General features: G+C 47.3%; 1 long non-coding RNA gene across 1 annotated transcript in view; it reads left to right on the forward strand.

Annotated features, from left to right (window-relative positions):
* The window catches only part of LOC144152679 (uncharacterized), a 678,803-nt gene that overhangs the window by 272,174 nt on the left and 387,815 nt on the right, over positions 1-18,814 (forward strand). The gene's annotated exons all lie outside the window — the stretch shown is intronic.

An 18,814-nucleotide genomic window follows, 5' to 3' on the forward strand; every position in this document is an offset into this window, starting at 1 on the left:
TAATTGCATAGACACAGAGGTTTTGTGCTATGTCACCGACACTTGTCCAACCCTTTATAGGTATGGCGTAGGCATGAGGCAGTAGCAGTTTTGATGAATTCGGCGCCTTTTCTGTTTCGCCTTCCCCGGAAGTTGTGGGTGCAAGACACTGGCAAAAAACAACATTTAGGTATCACGACAGCGACTAAAAAATATTGCATGACAGTACTATTTCTCTCAGGAGGACCACTGTGTTTTGTCGGCCAACTCTCAGTGTGTGGAGGATCATTTTTCCCTGCTGGTGCACTTCTGTAATACCGATGCAGGTGATTAGTGGTGAGTCTCGTGAGAGCGGTGAATATTATATAATTAATTAATTAAGTAAGTAAATCAACACATTGATTGATTGATTGATTGATTGATTGATTGATTGATTGATTGATTGATTGATTGATTGATTGATTGATTGATTGATTGATTGATTGATTTTTAACTGGGCGGTAACCTGTGCCACCTCACTGGCTGGTCTGAAACCGCTACAATGCTTGATTGATTGTAGGGTTTAACGCGCCGACGCAACGCAGGCGATGAGGCGCACCGTAGTGGAGGGCTCCGGATTAATTTTGACCACCTGGGGATCTTTAACGTGCGCCTAAATCACCGCTACAATGCTATTAAATCTTACCGCGGTGATAAACAGCAGAAGGAAGCGTTGTTGTTTCTACCGAACTCCAGTCGCCCTTTGCTTCTATCGCGTGAGAAGAATTTGCGACTCCAAGAGCACTGCAGACAACCGCCTACCCTCATTAAACTCGCGTAAATTTTATTTTCCTCAACCAATACTCATCGTTCTGCCACCACTAGCACCCTGTGCCTCACGGTAACGGAGGGCCAGAAAACCCCAAACCCCCCTCCAATCACCGACCCCTCTATCGAGCAGTCGAGGGCTTTCTGGCCATTTTGTATCCCGACATCCAGTACACTCACGTGATTAGGGGAATCAAGGACTGCAAGAAGAAGCCAAGCTATCACGGAATGAGGACTGCTTCCGCTCGGCGAGGCCCTGCACAACAGCTCCTTGCTCGTCCGAATATTAGGTAATTATTTATTTTCTTTTTATTTCTTAGTATCCTCCACAATCTTTCAATTCCCATCATAGTTATACTGCATTTCTAATGCATTCTGAGCAGCAGGGTCACTGCTCTACAGAACGCAGATATTGTGATGACTCCTCTGGGATTCGCATAACGAAATCTGGGACTGCCTGAGCTCTATAGAAAAAAATATGCTCTTTTACCGGCTATGCGCCTGTAATGAGCCTGGAAGGAGAAAGCACCGCTTTATATATGAAAAATGGACACGTATAAAAAATGCAGAGGTTTGGAAGCTCTCAGATGCAATTTTGCGGGAACTTGTTCCCCCCTGGGTGGCATGCAAGATGCGTCTAAAATACTCCCTCGAGAAAACGTGCAGCATTCATACGCAAAAATTTCTTCGTCTTCCCCCAAGTACCTTCACTTCGCAGTGTGGCGCCCGGCCCTCACACCTCCAGGTTAAGTTTCCCTTCCTCACACCCTTTTGTATTCGGTCTCTGAAAGCACGCGACGGCAAGCTCGCGACAACTTATGAAGGCAAGGCATGTGAAAGTACCCAAGGCTCCCCTGCTATGCCCTACTTTACGAGTTGCGTGCGCGAAGCGTCCGACACCCCTCCCCCCCCCCCCCTTCGCTCTTTTCCATCCTAACGTTGGGGAGCCGAGCAATGCAAGCGGGGACCAAGTGACGCGTCGTGCTCACGTATTTGCATTTTCCGCCGCAACAAAGACAAATGGTTTGTTCAGGTCCAGCTGTTTTCAGGTGTTCATTGTTTTCGCTAAGTGACAGCGCGGCCTGTTGGAAGCACGAATGCGCTTCCATAAAGAGCTTATTTGTCCCGACAATGGGCGACGCTAAGTGTCCCTGGAGTGCTGACGGTAACAGTTATTGGGTCTATCGTGGTCTCCGCATGCCGGCGTGGCCTCGTGCGTAATGCCTGTGCCTGTTCCCGCCATAGACAAATGGCGTGGTTGCTATTCGGGAACACACAGCGTGGATTTTTGCATTGTTTCGTTTTTTGTGTGTCGGTCTGAAGGAATGTGTCGTTGCAGCAAGATGTTTTAATGAGATGCAAATTCAAACATACTATTGTGGCTTGTTTAACTAGAGCCCTTGATTCCACGAAATTTATTTGTGATTTTATTTTCGAGAGCTTGGAATTCGGATAAGCAATTGTGTAGGTTCCTTACCGTACGATCTACCACAAACCAGACGCGTGGAGGGTCCATGTCAACCAAATGCAAAGCCGTATGGGGAACGGCTAGAATAAACTGCCTCCAGATGCCTCAAACGAGTATGTGGCAGCGACCGTGATCACCGCTTGCCTTTAATTTACCGTCGTCGCGGCATACGTTCCCCCTCAAGCAGGCTTCGACATTTACCGCCTCCACGACATCATCCAAGCTACTCCGCTCCCCCCCCTCCCATATCTGTGTGTTTGAGTGTTTATGTGTAAGTGTTTTGAGTGTTTATGTGTGTTATGAGTGTTTTTGTGTGTTATGAGTGTTTGAGTGTTTATGTGTAAGTGTTTGAGTGTTTGTGTGTTATGAGTGTTTTTTTTTTCATCCCCATTTGGTGTAGCAAGTCCGGCGCCCAGCCTGGCTGACCTCACTTGCCCATTAAGATTTTTCTCTCTCTCTAGAATACCCATTGCCCGGACGTAGCCACTTCGTCTGCGTGGAAACACATTTTTATGACTCTTATGATTGCCTCAACGCGAGTGATGATGACGTCGCGTATGACAAAAATGGAAACAGCACAAATCATCGGACGCAGGGTCATGAACAGACACGACACTGGCGCAGCGTAACAAACGCATACCTTATGGCATGTGCGTGATGTATATCCCGAGAAAACAAACGAAAGAAGGTCCCGGTTAAGTTAGGTGAACAAGGGCCCTGTGTAGCGTGTGGAGTGATGTTGTTTGTGCAGAGGGAATGGGAAATAAAATGTTTTAGCCATGGTGGCATTTTGAATTTTAAGACCAGTCAGGACAGGAAAAGATTGAGATGCTTCCTTCTTTTTGACTTCATTCGCAGCGTAGCGCGGCTGCACACGGCCGTAATCTCGCAGCCGACTGGGGACTGTCATTGTGTCCTTTGTTTCTTTTTTTCCTGCCACCTGGTGCATAAATCTTTATTCATACCCTTATATGCTTCAGTAGTTATTTATTCACATACATTTAAATACGCTTACTTAATATTGTTTTTACCTTATCTGGAACGCTCATCCCTGTGACAATATTAGCTTCAAATATACCTGCTTAGATCTAGTCCAATTCAATATCGTCAGCACAACAGTTTTATCTTCCTTATTTGCACCCCACAAAATTTCAAACGGACCTCGTGGGTTGTACGAGATATACAATTCTATTGAATTATCGATATCTTAATTCCTGCAAACAGTAAACATCTGGTATGCTGCCTATGGTCCTTCAACAACGTATCTTTAATTTACAATAATCAAGTGTACTGGGATGCATTTCTTGTCTTCGTTGACGGCTTGAACAGTTTTTCCGTATACGTCAGCAGTTGTGCGGTTCCCTTTAAAACAGTAAATCAACGTTTCGGGATGACCCACAGCACGTCGGGTACCGCATCAGACGCGGTGGGTTTACAGGAACCGTTTTTGGCTATAGTACACAAAATTCCGGAACATTGGAATATGTTTTGGTACTGTCAAAACAAGAGCTACAGTTAACAGGGTACACTATAAAGACGAGCGCATATGAGCATTTGATCGCGGATGTTGTGATCCTATCAAAAGAGTTTTACGAAAAGGACACAATGGTGGCTGTTGAGTTAATACCAGTTCACTGTGGCATCGCAGCAAACAACTCGGCAGACGCAGAAGCACAACGGGCACTTCATAATAGAAGTACGTGGTATGTACTTGTTACATGACAATACACAAGCGCCACTTGCAGTTTTGCACCTAAACCAGCTGTCAGTTCGTATTCGTCCTACCCACGCAATCGAAATAAACGGCTTCCACGCTAGATCCTGAGCAAGAGTTCTGCCTCCCTCCTTGAAATGGTAGAAGCCTACACAATGCTAATGCCTGCATTTAATAAAAAAAAAAGAGAAGAGCCCGCTCTGCCTTCTGTGTGATAGTCCAGAAGCGTTAGACCATTTTCTCACTCCTTGCCGAAAGTGTCTTTGAGATTGAAAGGAAACTCATGCATCATTGCTACGTTTGGGCGCTCACCCTCTGCCTGAACATTCAGAACAAATGATTTTTTGGCACGTATAGGCTGACTGCCCGAAACAAAATTAGGCTGTAGTTGACAGCGCTGCTAGTGTAGCTAGTGTAACGAAATCACTCTGGACAGAAGGCTGTATGGGTCCGGCCATACACAGACCATTGATTCTTTCCTTATTTAATTTTGTAACGGGACATTGCTAATGTTGTGTAAAATGGACTGTGGCAGACTGTTTTTGTTCTGTGTTAGGCGTGACTTCTCGACAAATATATGCCACAGGCTGCTTTCATTTTCTTTTCTATTACCTTTTATATTACCCTTCCCTTGGTTCTTTTTTTGTGCCACCTACCCTCGCCACAGCGGGAAGTAACAGGCCAAAGATTAGTGACAACGGAGTTCCTGCACAATTAAAACTGTACCAGCTGCTACCATGTTCGGTGACTAAAGGGGGGAAAAAATGTTCTGATCCTCCGACGCTTCTTATCTCGTATTTTCAGTGAACTTGGAGTTAAAAAACAGGAACAGGCGAAGGCAGGTTTGAGGAACTCTGAACTGACTAAATATTTCTAGTTTTGTATATAAATTTTTGTCTCGCATGCAGTGTCACTAGAATTCAGCCATGCATGCTAACAAATACCGCCCAGGACCCGTGAAGTACTAAATCAGTAAAAGTGACTTTCCCACCTTGACTTGATGCAAACGCCTCTACAGCATTGACGGATCAATAGTTTCGGTGTGGGGCGGATTTCCGTCACGGACCGCTTGCTTTGCGCTTTCTCTTGCTCCATTTCTGCAGAGTTCTCAGGGCAGCTTTCATTTCAACAAGCCCATATCATGTGGAACAAAGCCTCGTTCCACCTCACGAGCCGAAAGTTTCGCAGCTTCTTTATCGTTACGGCTCTTTCTGGCGTGGGGATGTGCGCAAAGGTGCAGGAACCTCGAAAAATAGCGTAGTGCTTGGTTTGCCGTGCGTTGAATTATGGAGTGACACGGGAAATGCTTACAAGGCACTCTTTTTTGGAACGTGCATGGTTGCTACTGGGTAGGCAGGAAACTAACGATCCAAGCAAATGCACAGGCGCTGTCGCACTTTCACAGCGACCGGTGACACACTCCCCTGAAAAAAAAATCCAACCATACAAATTGACAAAACAGAAGAACCCTCCTACAGCATTTCGAATATCAAGGAAACAAAACCTGTCCGCAGTTTCGTTTTTGTTCGCTGCGATACTTCGTTTCGCGCTATTTAGCAGAAGGAGGCCGATCTCCCAAGTGGCCACCGGTTCGTACGTTCAAGCAAAAGTTTACAAAATTGGAAATCACGTTCTTTCTTGGTAGCCTTTTTTACACTATTACGTAAACACTCGAAGGTTTCACTTTAACTGCGTAAATTGCCCACCAAACATCCCGTTGTGCACAAGCGAGATTAGCAGGCTGTACATTTTTTATTCACACTGAGCTCTTGACTGGGTATTACAAAATTCAACTGACTGTTATTTTTCGTCGAACGCATTCGCTTTACAAAAAATACGCCCTTTTCTTCTTGCATCCTTATTAAAATAAGGATGCTAGAATTTTTTTTCTAGCATCCTTACTTTTCATCCGAGTATATCTCTAACGGGTTTTTCTGTTTTTTTTTTGTTTTTAAAGCTCTGCTCAAGTTAAATCGTTATAGATTTGACATTTTAATGACTTAAGACAGCGTCATTTGAGTGTTGGTGCCCACCTTGCAAAGCCTTTTCCGATTGTAAATACCAAGAACAGAACCGTAACGCAAATCAAAATATTGTGCAATCGTACGCGCGCCGGCACACGAACATAATTATCTGCATCATAGCTGATGAAGATTCGTTACAGTCACGTCGAGTTTCGCTTTATACTACTGGTGATGCATCCCATTTCTGGTTTTCCTTTGGACAAAAACCAAAAATAACAGCGCGCCTGATTTAAAGTTGGGCGTCATGCCACTGGCACAGAGGCGACGTGAGTGTTGGCCTGACTTCCGTGAACTGAGAACACAGGCAACTAAAACATTGTCTACGTTACTGAGTACAAAGTGGTGAAGTGGACCACGCTGAAGAGATAGCCTGAAAGTACGCCGCTTGAAGAGGAATGAAAGCGCAATACGGATCGGTTTTCGTGAAGCGCCTGATTTTATTGCTTTGGCTTCATTTCGCTGCTTCGGAATATTTTCTGTCAGAAACCGACACGAGAGTTTTATTCACTTATGTTTAGACCCGCAGCTAGTGAAATTGGAAACCCTGAAGTGGCGGGTGTTGATACCGAGGGACCGCGGCTGTCACAGCTGTCACCAGTAAGAATGCCCTCGCCGAAGAGGTCACGTTACTTCGCCGGCTCGTGTTCTGCGCCCCTGACGGACACATGATCGGAATCCTCGGCTGAGGGTAAAACCCTGGGCTCACTTCAACGATAGTTGGACGTTTTCTTGCACTGAGAGAGGCTGTGTTTTTACTTTCTTCCTTCACGATCACGTCAGATTTCTCTTGGTTTCTGGCATTTTACAAAATATTATACTGTCACCTTTCCCGTCACGCGCAAGTGAGTTTAGATTGAAATATAGGTTTTCCCGTCAAGCGTCAGCGTAAACTAGCGCTGGGAGTGGAGACAGCGCCAGACGTTTCTTGCTTCGGGTTATGTTATTATCCGTTCGTGTATCTAACCGGCCGTATGCTGCCCTGAAGCACGACATTAATAAATGAAGGGGTAGTGGGCTGGTAGTCATGGTTAATGCGGCTGTGTGCATGAGTGTGAGGAAATGGTTTTGAACGGGAAAAGCACACAATCGCATATCAAGTGGTCATGCAATGGTATGCCTATAACGTCTGTCCGTACAATCAGTTGATTAAGTTACGCCGCACATGTTGGCATCAACGCAATTTCACATTGGCCATCTAATTATGACGCCATAGCTCATTGTCCAATTAGTGTCGATGCCTTCAATCTCGTTGATGACCTCCCACCCAACTACTTCTGGATAACCCAGCGCATCAGAGTTGAGTGCCGGTTAACGACGCCACACTTCATTGGGCATTCACGTTGAGCATTCTTCTTTTCTTTCGGAGTGCCTCCTCCTCTCTCTTTTGTACTCTGCTCTCCCACTAACTATCGAGCCAGCATGCGGAGCATTGAGCGCATGAATTTTAGCGCCACTCCCAAATGCTCGATATCTAGCCCACGAAAGTTTGGCGTTAAAAGATTGGGGGACTACTCCACTCCCTCCCGCCACGCACGTAGACGTAGTGGGTAGAACACGAGGGGGAGGAAACAAAGAGGAGAATGTATGGAAGGAGACGAAGGAATGAAGAGGGGAGGGAAGGGGGAATGGGAGAAAGGATTGGGGAAAGGGTACGAAAACAGTGGAGGATTGGCGATGAGTAACAGGAAAATATTACGTGGAGGCAGTATAAAGATTAGACGAACGATGCGATGGAGTGAAGCGATCTATTTGCATTAATTTTAATTACATAGCGGCCATGACAGAGCTCCCCCAAGGGGCGCCAGGCACTTCGTTGTCATCGTCATCATTCTTAAATTAAGGCGCTGTGAGGCATTGCCCAGCGGAGTATACAATATATGGGGGCAAGAAGGGAGATATTTGTGAGGGCTAGAATCGAAAGCGATCGTAAAAGAGAAGGGGAGGTAGCATTGAGTGCGGGGAACGTAAAAAAAGGAGGAAGAGAGGAGAACAGCAGGATGAAACATACTAGATGAAGCAGTTCGATAACGGCTGCCCAGGGAGCTCGCGCCCTTATCAAGGCAACACTGGGCGCCACTCACTCACACTCACACACAAAAATATATTTTTCCTCACGCACTCACTCACCTTCACACTGACCAGTCGCCCTCACCACTCCCACTTTCGCTCACTACGTGCCCTCCACCACTCGTACCCCCTTTGCACCCACACTCACAACTCGCCGTGACCCCTCGCACTCACGCTCACCACTCTCCCTCACTCACGCTCACCATTCGCCGTCACCACTCGCACTCGCGCTCACCACTCGTCGTTTCCCCTCGCACGCGAATTTGTGCAGCAGACCCTTCATGAGTCATGAAACCGAACAATATTAGTGCATAATGGCGTCAGAAGGCCATTCAAGTCATATTCCTAAATCAACACGCCTCCAGAGAACTAATTCTAGGGTGTCCCATAGGAGGAGCTCGGTGACGACATTTTTACGAAGCTAAAACAAATCCCGCCAGTAACAACCATCACGGCGAGCGGCTCCTGCGACAAATACTCAGCAGCGAGTACAAGCGCGATAGCGGCGCTCACACCAGTAAGCCCCGAAAAGGGCGCAAGTAGCGCGAGTGCAATCGCGAGTGGTGAGCGGGGCTCCCCGGGAGTGGGGCTCGCACTCACTTGCACTCACACTCGCCAGTCCGAAATGATGGCGGAGCTCACTCACCACTCACTCATGAGTGGTGAGGGGTGGGTGTGCGAGTGCACTCGTGAGGGAACCTGCCGGCCTATGCTCGTGCCGCCGAAGCAGTGCACCGCGCCGCGATCCACGAGGTACCAGTCACGCGGTCAGCAGTTGGAATCCAGCCGTCAAGCTGCCGGCACGGCGGTCGCACTCGGCCACGCAGTACCACCACCGGCGCGCGATGGCTCGCTCGTCTCCGCCGTAGTTGACCTTGTGGTCATCGCTAGGCACTCCTCTATAAATGAAGGCCGGACGATTTCTCACGCGCCCTTCATAATAGAGGAAGCATTACAAGCAGATCAAGCAGATAAGCCGACAATTTTATTTCTTCTGAAATTCTCAGATCTGTAGATACCTCGACATGGGAAAAGTGCGAATCGTTTTCTGAGCTGCCCTGCCGAATCTCACTAGTCTCGAGAACATAAACCTCTCCGTGTATGAAAATATCACGTCAGGAATTGGTTGAGCGGACCCGAGCGGTACAACCGAAACACACGATTTGAGTGCATGGAACGGTGAATGAAACCGCGGGGAATTAAAAACATCGTAAATGGCATCCGGCGTACTGTAGCCACGTCTGGCGTTGGTCTCCATTCCTCGCGAGGCCGAAAGCGCAGCAAAATGTTGCGAGGCTCCAGAGGCGGCCCGCATATGCTTGAAGGAAAATTTATTCAGTGGGGCCGGCCAGGCTTCTTTTTCCAGAAAGCAGAGTGGCAGGCATAAATTCCCTCGAAGTCCGAAGAAGCTTCCGAAAACAAATGGTCTCGACCAGGTTTAGTTCTTCAGTGAATCGCTGGAAAACATTTTTCCTGCTCTAAGTTTCTTTTCGCTCTTGTTAATTTCCCTCTGACTTTCTTCGTGATTACATAGCCCTATTCCGGAATTATTAAAATAGGTTATGTGAACCTTTTACAGCACTGCTCACCCTTCATTTAGTTTTTCGAATGTACTAATCTCTCTTTCTGTAATTTCCCGCTGAGTGCGAAATTTTCACTTCCGGTCGTTCCCCGAGACTAAAGCATTCATAGGTAGCTCTTCAAGAAACGGCTTAAATAATGACAAAATACTGGCAAAACTTCAGGTGAGCATTAGTTACATTAGGTCTGACTTTCCAACATAGTAAAAGGGAAAAAAGGAAATAAAGGAAGCGCGTCGGTCATTTCCTTTCCCTTCATCCCCGAAAGTGCTATTGCAACTCCCGGTCACGTATTATGCCGTACGCGCTGGAAAGAAAAAGCGCAGGAAAGCTCCCGATACGTGCCGGGAGTGGAACAAAACACAGCTGCAGCATCCGACAGCCGAAGGAAGGATGGGAATAAGTATGCAACAGGGAGGCCGGGGTGGACCGTACGACGTGAGGTGGCTGCAGGAAAACCCCTTTGTTCGCAGGAAATGCCTTGTACGTTGTAGTTTCCGGTCTCATAATCCACCGCCTAGTTCTCCCCTCTGTGGACGACCTGTTCCTTTTATCACACTGTAAATCCTACGAAACGCATTTTTACACTGGCCGATCCTTGCCTAGGCGCTTCGACCTATCTCTCAAGGGCTTAGTAGTTATATTTCCATTCCCTGAGAGTTTTCATTTTGGGCGAATATTTTCGAACGTTCTTTACTACATAAGGGCGGCCGTATTTTCCATTAAATTCCGCGATAGCCGGTGCTCCTTTCCATCTGACCATTTTGTTTGCATCAACGTGAAAACGTGTCATCTGTCTTTTTTTATTTTTTTTGTTTGCTATTTGAGTTGCTCGTCTATTCTAATGTTGGGAGATGGTATTCTGGTGCGTGAATTCCATATAAAACATGGTTTCAAAGCCGATAACACCGAGCATCGTTCCGCGAGGGGCTGTGAAAGGTGTTTTTGTATAGTTCCTACTTACTTTTACAATAAAACGAGCTTTTTCTTACATGGAATACATTGAAGGAACGTTCATAACACTTGTGGAGGTGCAGCTGCGGCATAAAAAATGAAATAAGCATTTAAACTTCCTGGTATTGCTTTCGCATTGCGTATAAATAAATAACTAATTTAAAGGTCACTCTGCCTTGCACGTAGCCTTGTCTTTCTGAACTGTACTTACTACAAAGAATTATGTTATTCTGTGGGGGGTCTCCCATTCGTAATCTCTAAAGTAGCACCGAGCACGCGAATGGGAGCTGGCCGCCCTTTACTGCCGGCATGACTGAAGAGTGGAGGAGGAGGAGGAATAAACTTTATTGCAGTATGCAATTTAGGGGCGGGTGGTGACCACTGGGTGCAGCCCAGCGGTGACTTCGGCAGCACGTTCCACCAAGGCTTTCTGGACCCCGGGGTCAGAGCCGCCCAACGCCGCCTCCCATTGATCAACAGAGGGGATTAGGGGTAAGGGGTTTCGAGGGCACGCCCACATAGCGTGGCAGATGGTGTCGACATCTCCGCAGTGGGGGCATAGGGGTGATGGGTATTGATCAGGGTATATGCGATAAAGGCTGGCGCGGCACGGAAGGGTATTAGTTTGAAGGAGCCGCCACAAGCGTTCTTCCTTTGTGGAAAGTGAGGAGTGGGCTGGGGGGTATTTCAGGCGGAGGAGGCGGTAGTGCGCGGTGATAGCCGCGTATGTAATAAGGCTATCTCGAGTGGATTGCGCTCCGTGCTTAGGGGTAACCGAAGGGCCTGCTCGGACAGTAAGATCTCGAGCTGCTGTATGGGCCACCTCGTTACCCCCTAAGCCGGTGTGGGCGGGCGTCCACACGAGCTCCACGGGCGTCTTGGGGGGGTTTTGCAGAATAATTTTGAGAGCTTTGGCTGATATGAGCCCTCGGGCAAAGTTCCGTATAGCAGATTGAGAATCGGACAAGATGACTTTGGGGGTAGTACCGTGAGAAAGGGCTAGCGCTATTGCCGCCTCTTCCGCCTCAGTAGGTAAGTGGGTGCGGATGGTGAGTGATGTGAGTGGGGGGGAGTTAGGACTCTTGATAACCGCCAAGGCATAGGCTGTGTGGTTTTGGTAGCTAGCGGCATCCACATAGTGGGTTGTCGATTTAACAGGGTATTTTTCTGACAGGTAACGAGCGCGTTGTTCCCTTCGAGCGACGTGGTTTGTGGGGTGCATATTGCGGGCAAGCGGCCGGGTTAGGATATTGTCTCGAATGGTAGGTGGAATCGGGTGGGCAGAATTAGTAAAGATTGGGATGCGGATGTGTAATCGGCGGAGAATTGTTAGTCCCGCAGGGGACGATGCTAGACGGGAGTATTGATTTATTAGATGGGCCTCAATTAGTTCCTCAGCGGTATTGTGGATACCAAGCTGTTCTAGTTTGGCAGTGGAGGTGCTGTGAGGTACCTGCAGGGCGACTCGGTAGACTTTACGCAACAGGCGGTTTACTTTGTCAAGTTCTGCACGGGTGGGGTTGAGGTACGGGAGGGAGGAGGTGAGGCGACTGATAATGAAAGCTTGAATGAAGCGTAGGCGTTCTGCCTCCTTGAGGCCTTGGTGCCGGGGAGCGATGTGTCGGAGAAGGCCAATGGTTTGAGTGATCTGGGCGTTTAGTTGAGTGAGGTATTGGGAGTTCGCGCGATTTTGTTGTATTGAGAGCCCTAGCACCTTTATCCGGGGCACCGTAGGAATTTGGCTCTGGCCGAGAGTTATAGTAATGGTAGGAGGGTTCGGGGGTTTACCGCGAGGAGGAGGGAGAATTAGTAGCTCGGATTTTGCTGTGGAACATGTGAGCCCTGCTTGAGCCGCGGCAGCGAGGACCATATTTGCACCGGTTTGAAGTGTTTCTTCAATTTGGGCATCGCTGCCTCCAGAAATCCAAAGGGTAATGTCATCCGCGTACATACTGTGTCGAAGGTAGGGTATTTGAGAAAGCTGTTGTGGTAGTTGGAGGACGGCTACGTTAAAGAGCAACGGTGACAACACTGCTCCTTGAGGGGTTCCCATGGATGACATTTTTATTTGTGCGGAGGTGACATCTCCTAGGTGAATCTCCGCGGTACGGTTGCTTAAAAGGAACGGATGTAATTATAGGTACGGTGGCCAACTTTCAATGATTCAAGATTGCTCAGGATTGCTGCATGGGAGACTTGGTCGAAAGCTTTTTGAAGATCAAGAGCCAGAATGGCGGCCGTGTCCATTCTGGAAGGAAGGGCAATGATGTCATGAAGGAGTTGTAGGTGGACGTCTTGGACTGATAGCCGAGAGCGGAAGCCAAGCATTGTGGGGGGATAGGCGTTGTAATCGTCCAGGTATTGAGTAAGGCGGGTGTGAATAATATGTTCAAGGACTTTGCCTACACAGGAAGTAAGAGATATAGGTCGGAGATGTTCGAGTGCGAGGGGTTTGCCAGGTTTAGGTATGAAGGATATTTTAGCATGTTTCCATTCGGGAGGTAGAGTGCTGGTAATCCAGAAGTGATTATAGTATTTGGTGAGAGTGGCTATAGAGGTATCATCAAGGTTTCGTAGAAGTTTATTGGTTATGCCGTCCGGGCCGGGAGCTGTGTTGGTGCGGATCTTGAGGAGCGCCGCGCGTACCTCAGCTTGTGTGATTTCTCGGTCTAAATCAGGGTGTGGGGGTCCAGAGTAGTTGGGCGCGATAAAAGTGGGGCCTTGTGCTATGTACGTAGCTTTGAGATAATCTAAGAGTTGGGTGTTGGTGCCGGGATATTTATGGACAAGCTGAGTGAGTCGTGATTGGGTTTGGGTTCGGAATATGAATTGCTGCTACGACGTTATCTGCGAAAGCGATGTCACTTTCGGATATGACGTCACTTCTTGATGCAAATTTCAGTTTGTAGTCAAACGTTACCATCAGCCTCCTTTCCCGTTACGGGTGTTTCTTCCAACGAGTGACCAAGCCGTGGCGTTGAAGTACCGCCTGCGCGCCCTTCAAAACTGAGGCTTACCGCAGATGAGCCGACGAGGCCAATAAATGTTGGTCGCAGTTCCAAACTGTGAGCAGGAGGGATAAGAATATCGGACAACTAAAGGGTAATCTTGGAAGAGCAGCGTCCAGAAAGAGAAAACAGAAGTGGTGAGAGCAGAGTTCTGCTTCTCCACTCTTCAGTAGGTCGTACCTGGCACCTTCTCCGACACCTACTGAAGAGTGGAGAAGCAGAACTCTGCTCTCACCACTTCTGTTTTCTCTTTCTGGACGCTGCTCTTCCAAGATTACCCTTTAGTTGTCCGATATTCTTATCCCTCCTGCTCACAGTTTCGAACTGCGACCAAAATTTATTGGCCTCGTCGGCTCATCTGCGGTAAGCCTCAGTTTTGAAGGGCGCGCAGGCGGTACTTCAACGCCACGGCTTGGTCACTCGTTGGAAGAAACACCCGTAACGGGAAAGGAGGCTGATGGTAACGTTTGACTACAAACTGAAATTTGCATCAAGAAGTGACGTCATATCCGAAAGTGACATCGCTTTCGCAGATAACGTCGTAGCAGCAATTCATATTTGCGACGGAAACCCAAGAAATGCTCGTTGTTGTAAACTGAGGCTGAGTACTGGGGCACATCCTTACTGGATTTCGGACGAGTACGAGTCATTGTGAAGATGGCGAAACAGGAAAACTGTGTAAAAGGGAAAATTTGCTTGACCCTCTTGAGAAAAAAATCAGGGCAGCACAGAAATATTGCATCCCGTAAGTACAAATTAAAAAGGAAAATAACCGCTTGAACGCAACTTAAAAGGTTTTTGTTAAAAAAAAGGAAATGACGGGTGACCATGGTAACTCGACGTGAATGGACGGCATCAGCGCTCACGCTGTAAAAGGTTCGTTTTCTACAACACCCGAAATTTATGAAAAAGTGCGACGGTGAGGTACGTGGATTTTTCTTTTTGCGTGCAAAGCTTACACATTATGGCGTGAGAAAGCCCGTCCCTACTAGCCTTGTTTGCTAAAATGCGTTCATTACTTCTGTCTAAATTGTGGTTTCTTGGCCCATGTCTATATATGAAGGCACACGTTCACTTTATTATGGAGTACGCGACAGCTATTAAACAAAGTTAGCTGCATTGATAAAAATCTATGATCACACTTGCAGATAGTTTCATCCCGGTCGAGGCGGAAGGTTTTCCTTAGGGGCGAAAAAGAGGAGGGGGCCCTTATGTCAATGTTTCGGTACAGGATAACGATCTCCAGGTAGTCAAAATTATTTCGGAGCCATCCATTAGGGCGCACATCACAGCCGTCGTGTAGCTGATGCGTGTAAAACCCCAAAATTTTGCAAATTTTCGCCACTCGCGATGAGAGGCATCAAGGTCGCCCTCAAATACACTTATGTTTCTTGTCCTGTCCCGCGTCTCACCTCCAAGCGTGCAAAATGAGGCGGAGAATTGCATCCAAACATAGACATCAGGCTTCAACGGAAAATCCAATTCCCTCCGTCTAGCAAACGACGATTGTTGAAACGCGAAGCTTTCTTGCGTGCGAAAATCGTATGGCGAAGTGCCGAAGTCAAAGCAGCTGCAATCAAAGTCAGAGTGTCAACGAGCAAAGTGCAAACTGCCTGCGAGTCAACGTCCAACCAGACGACGGCAAACGAAAAACGAAAAGGCTTAGCGCACCCCCCCCCCCCCCCTCGTCCCCCGTCCCCCCAGCAGGATCGTCGTCGTTCAAAGTGAAGCGTTCAAATTCGCTTGAATATCCAAACTTCTTCGACCGCGTCGGAATGGCGCAGTTGGGTAGACGTCGGCATCATAACGCGAGAGACCCAGATTGGATTTCGATCACGAGAAGCGTTTCTTTGTTGTGTCATCATCATCACCATCACCATCATCATAATCATCATCATTATCAGTAGTAGTAGTGTAGTGTAGTGTAGTAGTAGTAGTAGCAGCAGCAGCAGTAGTAGTAGTAGTAGTAGTAGTAGTAGCATAACTATCATCATTATAGTGTGACCTCCCACTGTGTAAACTGGGCTTTCCCGCGAAGGGTTTAGTTAACGACACCGCGATCAGGGAGACCAAGGAAGCTTCGCTTTAAAACCATCGATACCGCGACGCATTGCTGCACGAGGCGAACCAGTGCACGGAAGCGGTAAACGCGAAATATTTGGACACTAGATTCCTTCCCTTCCCGCCCTCCCTTTTTTCGTGTTTTAATGGCTTTCGTTCCCTCGGTTTCTTAATAGCGTTCACTGGCTTTTAATAGATTTTGTAGGTTAAACGGGTAACTGCTGTTAACTTTATCTATCGAAGCAGGCTTTCTTCAGGTTAATGAGCTCTTAAAGAAAGCCTTCTCGCTCTTCTCGCTCGGATTTAAAGGGTCCGATATGACTAGTGGCATAGGAGCAGCTGTACTTTCTATACAGACTATTCCTTGAGAAATAACAACGTTTAAACAATTAATTTACCTTATTATGACAGCCCATCATCTTATCGGGAATGCGTAGGAGTAGGCTTACGCAAGGCCGCAATGAGAATTATGTTGTCTACCAAAACATAGAAAAAGGGGTATGCACGAGGCTATGAACTCTCACATACAAATGACTTGGAGAGCGGCAGGAGGAACCCAACTCGACATTTAAAAGAGCAAGCAAGTGTAAAACAAGAAAAATAGAGAAACGCTTTTGTTGTTGTCTCGGAAGAAGGAGGGCCGAAGTGAAGAGATCTAGAACGGGCCCGGACGGCGGAATAATTCAATTCGAGTCCGTCCGCAGCCAGGCCGCTACTTATTCCTGCTCTGCGACAAGAAAGACGTTGGTTGTCCCGCTTCTTCGGCGGAGGGGGCCTCTGGGGCCACAAGAGAGGAGTATTTGCTCGGCTTTGATCCGCAACCTGTGTGCACTTTAGGTGCGCTGAAATATTGAAGCATTGCCTGGCTTGACAAAGCCTGCCCAATACGATAGGCCAGCCGTCGCTTCGGAGCGTGAATAATTCATCGAGCCTTTAGTTTGTCCCACTGTGCCTACGCATCGGACGTGTGGGAGAAGGATATATATTTGTCTCTTAAGTCGTCTCAGCCGCTCCCTGGTCGTCGGTACTTTTTTTGTCGCAGCACCTCTTCGGGAGCAGCGTTGGTACTCCTCAGCACCGTCGTTTCTTGTTTTTATAGCCTTGAAGGAAGGGGCTTTCATGGCTGAGTTTCTCATACATAGTCCAATGTATGCGTGGACCATCCAGCCGACTGGCCGGCCAGGCAAAAGCCACCGTTGGTTGAGCGGCTCACCAGCTCTCACTCGCCTTTCTCTGAGTTGACCCAATGTGATTAGTTTAGTAGGGGTTTGTTTTTCTTTGGTATCAAGTTGACTGTTTAAACAGGTTGGACTCAACTTTTCTTACCTTCCTTTACGCCACTATGAAGGAATAAAAATGTATCACCTTGAGTTACAAAATGCTTCTAGTTACTTCTATTGCAGAATTAAATGTGTTTTGCAAATTAACCTTTTGTTACTGATGTCGTTGAGACCTTCAACAATTCCATATAGACAGAATAACGGTGCGCGCGAGTTGCGGAAAAATTGTCACCCTGTGACCATTGGCTGTGTGCGTTTCAAATTAATTTCCCCGGTGGGATTACACGCCAAATGCCTAGTATTTTGCACCGATAAACCCATCAAATATTCGCAGTAACACCGTTTGGTCCAGTCAGCTAGGGGGAGCTCAACGCGTAAGTGTTGACCGTTAGATTAATGAAAAGCGCTAAAATTACAAGTGTAAATCGAGCAACAACACGACATAAATAAAAGTAGGGACAGGCTGTCTCTCTCACTTAATAAACACGTCGGGGGTGAGGTAAAATGTCACATTCATGCGCTGGTGAAGCAACCTGCACCTTAAACAGTATATATGCAAGAACATCAGCATTACGATTATGGAAGTTCCCATACGAAGAAACCCACGGGGATAATGAAATAGTAACAATGACTTTTTTTCTGTTTGTTAGGATGAGCTTCCACATTTCGTGTCATATACGGTGCATTTCATATAATCGCTTCCAAAGAAGAAGAAGAAGTTAAAAAGCAATGAACTTTCACGAGCTCGACCTTACTCTGTTGTAAGGTTACAAGCACATTTATTCAATAGGAACAGTTTCACTCAGACCGTAGGAGTTGTCTAAAAAAAAAACCCTCAACTGTTCGAACGTTTTACAGCTTTTAAAGATGCCTACCACAAATTTTTCATTAACGCGTAGGCATATTTCCTTGTGGCCATATTTTCATGAGTGTAATTTTATTCAAAAGCAATTTGAGATGCAGAGTTCTCCATATTTTAGTAGATAAAATATGGAGGACGTAGTGAGGTCACTGCGATTCTTATATACACACACTCACGCACACACACTCACAGGCCCGCGCGCCCGATTCGTAGCATTATCACGCACGGTTTTCTAAAGACAGGGCGAGCACACGCCCATTTTTCTTACAAAGGAATATAGAGAGACGAACTCTCTTTCCGCGAGCATGAGAGGATGGGCTGTGGTGTGTTGCTAGCATGTTATCAAGTTATGTGCACTAAATAGGTCTTCAAGGGATCGCTGTATACGTGCACGGGTGACTGTTGCGCATGCGACAATTCCGCTTCACGCCCCCTTCACATTTTGTAAACTTTTGATGGCACAAGTAAGGACAGCAAACAGCTTTTCATACTCACTAGGCAAGCAATGCTTCTAAGAACAGAATAACCGACGAATTCTCGGGATGGTGGACGTCTGCGGGAGCAGATTTTATGCTGAACAAGAAAAAATTAAGGACGTTGGTGTTGGGGGTGAAGGGCTTTGGCGACGGACAACAGAAACTGCTTCACGATCAACGCAAATTAGAATATCAGCGATACAGCCGTGCGTGCAGCCAGGACCCCAATATCGAGACAGTTCGCGGAACGGGCACAAAAATGAAAACTGCATATAATCGGGGACGTTGCACGGTCTCCTATCTCAGCGCGGTGACCCACGCGTGCTATATTTATTCATCGCTTGGCTCCCCTGCGATTCAAATCGCCACGGTGCATTCGAGACAGGCCCGCTGCAAATGGTGGCGCCCTTAATGCAATTAGCAATCAGGAGCTCGGAACGTTGCCGCCATTAGCATAACAGTGGCGCCAGATTACCGCACATAAGGGTCGCGTTGCGTATAGCAGCGCGCTTGGAGGAATTTTCGTCCACGCCG

This window comes from Haemaphysalis longicornis, unplaced genomic scaffold, assembly GCF_048455015.1.
Source record: "Haemaphysalis longicornis isolate Haplotype H1 unplaced genomic scaffold, Haemaphysalis longicornis Haplotype H1 scaffold_9, whole genome shotgun sequence".
NCBI lineage: Eukaryota > Metazoa > Arthropoda > Arachnida > Ixodida > Ixodidae > Haemaphysalis > Haemaphysalis longicornis.